The sequence below is a fragment of the Amia ocellicauda genome, chromosome 14 (assembly GCF_036373705.1).
Source record: "Amia ocellicauda isolate fAmiCal2 chromosome 14, fAmiCal2.hap1, whole genome shotgun sequence".
NCBI classification, from domain to species: Eukaryota; Metazoa; Chordata; class Actinopteri; order Amiiformes; family Amiidae; genus Amia; species Amia ocellicauda.
The window spans coordinates 28,347,588-28,353,963 of NC_089863.1; positions in this window are offsets into that span (position 1 = coordinate 28,347,588).

The following is a 6,376-nucleotide window of genomic DNA, read 5'->3' on the forward strand; positions in this document are numbered from 1 at the left end:
CAGTCGTCTAGCCATCACAATTTGGCCCGTGTCAAAGTTGCTCAGATCCTTACGCTTGTCCATTCCTGCTTCTAACACATCAACTTTGAAAACAAAATGTTCACTTGCTGCCTAATATATCCCACCCACTGACAGGTGATGATAACGAGATTGTTAGTGTTATTCACTTCACCTGTCAGTGGTCATAATGTTATGGCTGATCGGTGTATATATATATATATATATATATAAACCATCATATTCATCAGTCTATATCGATGAAGACCTCCACCAGATGTTTCTACTTGTTTCTATCTATATCTTCACTTTTCCATGTCAAGCCTGCAAAGTTCATTATTCCATCTTTTATGTGATTGTCTTTTAGGTCTTGTTTCACATATACAGTGGGGGAAAAAAGTATTTGATCCCCTGCTGATTTTGTACATTTGCCCACTGACAAAGAAATGATCAGTCTATAATTTTAATGGTAGGTGTATTTTAACAGTGAGAGACAGAATAACAACAAAAAAATCCAGAAAAACGCATTTCAAAAAAGTTATAAATTGATTTGCATGTTAATGAGTGAAATAAGTATTTGACCCCTTCGACTTAGTACTTGGTGGCAAAACCCTTGTTGGCAATCACAGAGGTCAGACATTTCTTGTAGTTGGCCACCAGGTTTGCACACATCTCAGGAGGGATTTTGTCCCACTTCTCTTTGCAGATCCTCTCCAAGTCATTAAGGTTTCGAGGCTGATGTTTGGCAACTCGAACCTTCAGCTCCCTCCACAGATTTTCTATGGGATTAGGGTCTGGAGACTGGCTAGGCCACTCCAGGACCTTAATGTGCTTCTTCTTGAGCCACTCCTTTGTTGTGTGTTTTGGGTCATTGTCATGCTGGAATACCCATCCACGACCCATTTTCAATGCCCTGGCTGAGGGAAGGAGGATCTCACCCAAGATTTGACGGTACACGCCCCGTCCATCGTCCCTTTGATGCGGTGCAGTTGTCCTGTCCCCTTAGCAGAAAAACACCCCCAAAGCATAATGTTTCCACCTCCATGTTTGACGGTGGGGATGGTGTTCTTGGGGTCATTCCTCCTCCTCCAAACACATGGCGAGTTGAGTTGATGCCAAAGAGCTCGATTTTGGTCTCATCTGACCACAACACTTTCACCCAGTTCTCCTCTGAATCATTCAGATGTTCATTGGCAAACTTCAGACGGGCCTGTACATGTGCTTTCTTGAGCAGGGGGACCTTGCGGGCGCTGCAGGATTTCAGTCCTTCACGGTGTAGTGTGTTACCAATTGTTTTCTTGGTGACTATGGTCCCAGCTGCCTTGAGATTATTAACAAGATCCTCCTGTATAGTTTTGGGCTGATTCCTTCACACAGGCTGTTGTCACCTTCTCACCAAGCTGCTTGGCGATGGTCTTGTAGCCCATTCCAGCCTTGTGTAGGTCTACAATCTTGTCCCTGACATCCTTGGACAGCTCTTTGGTCTTGGCCATGGTGGAGAGTTTGGAATCTGATTGATTGATTGCTTCTGTGGACAGGTGTCTTTTATACAGGTAACGAGCTGAGATTAGGAGCACTCCCTTTAAGAGAGTGCTCCTAATCTCAGCTCGTTACCTGTATAAAAGACACCTGGGAGCCAGAAATCTTGCTGATTGATAGGGGATCAAATACTTATTTCCCTCATTAACGTGCAAATCAATTTATAACTTTTTTGAAATGCGTTTTTCTGGATTTTTTTGTTATTATTCTGTCTCTCACTGTTAAAATACACCTACCATTAAAATTATAGACTGATCAAATACTTTTTCCCCTCACTGTATACCTGTGTATGCACGTGTGTTGTTAATTAGGACATGAGGTGAGGGTTGAAGAAGACCGAAAGAAACCAACTCACTCGACTCAACATTCGCCATGGGACAGCGGCTGGGAATCTGTCATTTTTCTAGTATGTGTCCAGTTGTACACATAACCTGATTTCACTGTGTGACTGTTATTCCCGAACAACCCAATACAGAGATGGCGAAGGTTAGGATTAGGGATGGTTCCAGGTTATACTCACCCAGTAACAACAGCTACAGCAAACTCAGGCAGATACTTGGCTGTAGCCTCAGTGGTCCCCATTCTTGCTCCTGCAGTACCCTACATCTGTGTAAACCCCTGGCTGATCTCAAGTTCACACCGGTATATTTACCATTAACATGTTTGCACTTGAGTTTTAAAATGAGGTTCGCCCCTCACACTCATCCCTTCCCACCATCCATCACTTCGCCTCCCTCCGCCACCCCATGCAACACCTTCGCAGCAGCTCATTGGCTCGTTCCATCTAGTGGAGGTGGTGTTCGGCTGGCCTCTTTCTCACACCCAGGTCATCATTCCCTTAATCAAGCGAAAAATCGGGGGAAAAATCAGCTATTTACCTTCTACTACACACATCTGTTGGGGTGGTCTGAGCTCCTGAATAATATGTTTTTCCTGTCATTCAGCAGTCATTTCCTTTGCTTTTACCACACTGGACCACGGCAATACCCTGATACACCATGGTACCCATTTCTAAGGCATGATTACTATGGTAGACCTGTGTGTAGAGTGTTGTACAGCCATTCTCAAACCAAAAAATCAAAAATACTAAAAACTCCTATGGTAAATTTAGCAGGGTCAACTCGCATATCGGGAAAGGCTGTTTGTCTCAAGGTGCCGCCACTCATCGGTTCCCTCGAGAAATGGAGAGATCGGCTTGAATGAGAAGCAGAAGGCACTGTGAGTCTGTAACGTGCATATGATTCTATATGGCTCTCCTCCCCAGTCCTTATTGCTCCAGTCATCACCGAACCATTTGTAGTAAAATCTACAAGTATTAATCTCTCACCCACCGGAGGCTTTTAGCATGAATGAGGAGAATTTGAGTGCTCTGTGTGGAATAATAATTAGCATCGTTTAGAGGCCTGAACGTGGATTTGACTAATTCTGGTCCCAGGAATGAATGAAACTGCTCCACGTTTATTCAGGTGAACATAGGTGACAATATGTCAAGGAAGTGTCAAATAAAAGAAATACCTTTGGTTCTTTAAGAGGGTAGACTAGAAGCTTCTTGCTTATCATCTGGACTCCACCACTATATATACACTGTGTAGCATATCCAGTCACCCACCCAGTAAGATAGTATTGTCTCGACACCCCAGCTGGGGGGGGGGGCTGGAGAGAGGGAGAAGGAGGGACTTCGGCTTCTGTGACAGCCTGTGCTTTTTGGGGGGTCTGGGTGGGGGGGGGGTGAACGAGCTACCTGCGTGTGGTAGACTATACCTGCCCCCATTCATCAGAAAGAGCTACACGCCGGCTACATCGCGCGTATGTCGTATTTCTTGAGGGGTGGGGGGCTCCAGTCTGGTCTGCCTTGTCTGAGAGCCCGATCACCGTTGGCGAGCTCAGGATGCGGTTTTTCCAATCCGGAGATCCGCATTGAAAACCTTGTCTCAGAGCAATGCACAATGCATTCTGTAATATATAGAGATCGCAGAGAGTATCAATATACATTATTATTATTATAATTATTGCACTGAATTAAAAAAATATATTAATAAAATATCCTTTTATTTTTGGTTTTGCGATACGCTCTCGTTTTCTCGCCTCTGTTTCTCATTTTTGAAATATTCCTTTCATCTCTGAAGACCGTCAGAAGGCGCTACATCAAGTGTGACACATTCGTCTGCGGCTGAAGCGTTTTCTTCGAGATTAGTGGCGTTTCAAGGGGGGGGGGGTGCTCGTCAAAGTTGTATCACAAGCGCTGGTGCTGTTATCTCCAAATAATACACTCTCACCGAAAATAACTACACACAGGCAGAGCAGTGATATAGATAGATACATTCATAGATACACAGATAAAACAGTTGGTCCAGGCTGTATAGAAATGTATTTTGCCAGAGATTGAAAATGCAAGATGCCGATTTAAACGCATCTCCATACCACCCAAGATCGATAGCCATGCTTTAACCATAAACCACCCGTAGCCTTTGGCTGTCGATATTTGTATATATTTTTGCAATTGCAACCAAATATTCCATATAATGATAAACGGAATGATAAAGTTTTATTATAGAATATCAGCACATGACATATAGCTGCGTCTGTATTATTTATATGAGGTGAGTGTGTGTGTTGTGTGTGTTGTATGTGTGTATATACATACACATACAGTATGTGGCAATACACAAAACACAATTAGAAACACTCCCTGATGGGCGCGATTATAACGAGGAAGTTCCAGATTTGCAAAGAAAATTGGTTAATTTCTCCAAAATCGTATTCCAATACGCTATATTTAACTCAAAATTAAACAGGACATTCAAATGCATTTACAGAACAATTAATAAAACACATGTATTCATTTTGAACTATATATATATATATATAGTTCAAAATGAATACATGTGTTTATGTATATATACACACAAACACACGGTGGAATCGACTAGAAAAAAAAATGTATTATTTTAATAACTTAGCAATATGTATAAAAATACACTATGGTCAATGCAATGGTATATAAATCGGTGAACACAACTCCTTACCTCGTTTGCGCCGCTTGCAACTGCGTTATTCTACACAGACTCCATGGACCGACAGTTCCTCGCTGTAGCCGGTGATAAGTCAGTCTGCGCTCCGCAGCGGTTCCTATTTGACAGTGTGTTCTGCATTTAGCTTGACTTACCCCCCCCCCCCTCCACACACACACACACACACACACACACACACACATACACACACACACCTCCCTCCCACCATCAGCACCACCAGCACCACCAGCCCTCCACCCCTCCCCCCTCTACCACCATCCCTCTAGCGATCGGGAGTTTAGGGCAATAGCTGTGGAGCCGCTGCGGGGGTGGGCAGCGGGTAGGTGGGAGAGAGACAGAGAGAGAAGGAGCTAAAGAGAAAGAGAGGGGGTGCGTGTGTGTGAATTCAGTTTGCCCAAAGAAAGACACGGCACAAGTTCTGCACAGGAGGGAAACAGCGACATGGGAGACGGAGTTGGGAGGCCGGGGGGGGTGGGGGGGTGTTGGCTCTGAACTTACCGTAACCCACCCGTGGTCTTCGGACTCGCTGGTCCGTCTAGCAGGATCAGCCGCAGCTCCGTCAATAGCATCAGCCACCGCAGAGCAGAAGCGCACAGGCTGGCGCTATCAACACAATCAAGACCTTTCCGACAATAAATAAATAAATACATGCATGGTTAATTATAACATATTGTTTGTTCATTATTATCATTATTACTATCCTTGTTATTGTTATTGCCTTCAAATCGCACCCGAAAGGTGTACAGCAATAGTTGAACATTTAGACTGGTTTTAAATGTATTTATTTGTTCCTTTCTTTCTGTAAAGTATAAACAGCCCCAGTGTGACAGCTATCTTGTTAGCTGGATTTCTCTTTTACCTCCGCCTTTTTCACAACGTCACTGGCCTGTGCCAAATAACCGCCTCCCAGACCGCCAGGCTGAGAGTGTCTATATAAGTAGGCTATTAAAAGGCGGCTTGGAGAGCCTCAACGACAGTCTAGGGGCTTGACTCAATGCGCAAAGACGCCAATGCTATGGTACTGAAATGGCGCAAAAGTGCGATAACCGAGACGATTCATTTGAATGACCGAAACAGATATATATCTCCTGTCATCTCTAGCTGTTATCTCCCCATCATGCGCACAACAGAACCGCGGGGTTTAATATCAACTGCATTTCGGGCCAGTCTTACGCATGATTGCGATACCGTGGTTCATGGACAAGCTTGGCCTTCTACTAAGACCATTGCTCTTGTCCGGACGGGAGTTCAATATTAACACTCTCGATTTGTCATTTTCCCTACATGGGTTTGCCTGGCATATCAGATTGGCATACACCACATCCCAAAACGCACAACAGTCCACTGTTCACCAGATCTCTGGGTCATGCATGGTCTTCTGGGGTGTTCTCCCCGCTCAGTCATTAATGCAAAGATGGTGAGAGGTTTTAATGAGAAATGTGTCACCTGGGCGCGCTAAAAGTGATTTGAGCTCTCGCCGACGTATTCTAATTGCAGATATCTTCGGGACGCCATGGCAATGTGATTGTTGCAGTTCTGGATGTGTACCTGCTCCCCTTGTTGCATGTGTGCATTTGTTTATTTTGTTTTAGTGAATGTTGCTATATATGTCACGGTGTTGGAAAAATAGCAAATACACACAAAATCTGCTATTCTGTCAATGGTCAGTCGGCGGTGGCTGCTAAGGCCGTCTTTAATGTTGTATTATGCTGACTCACTTTTCCCAATATAAAGCGCTTTTTTATTCCTGTGATATGTTTATTTCGTATTGATTTTTTTAGGGGGCTGGTGTAGGCTGCTGTGAGTAA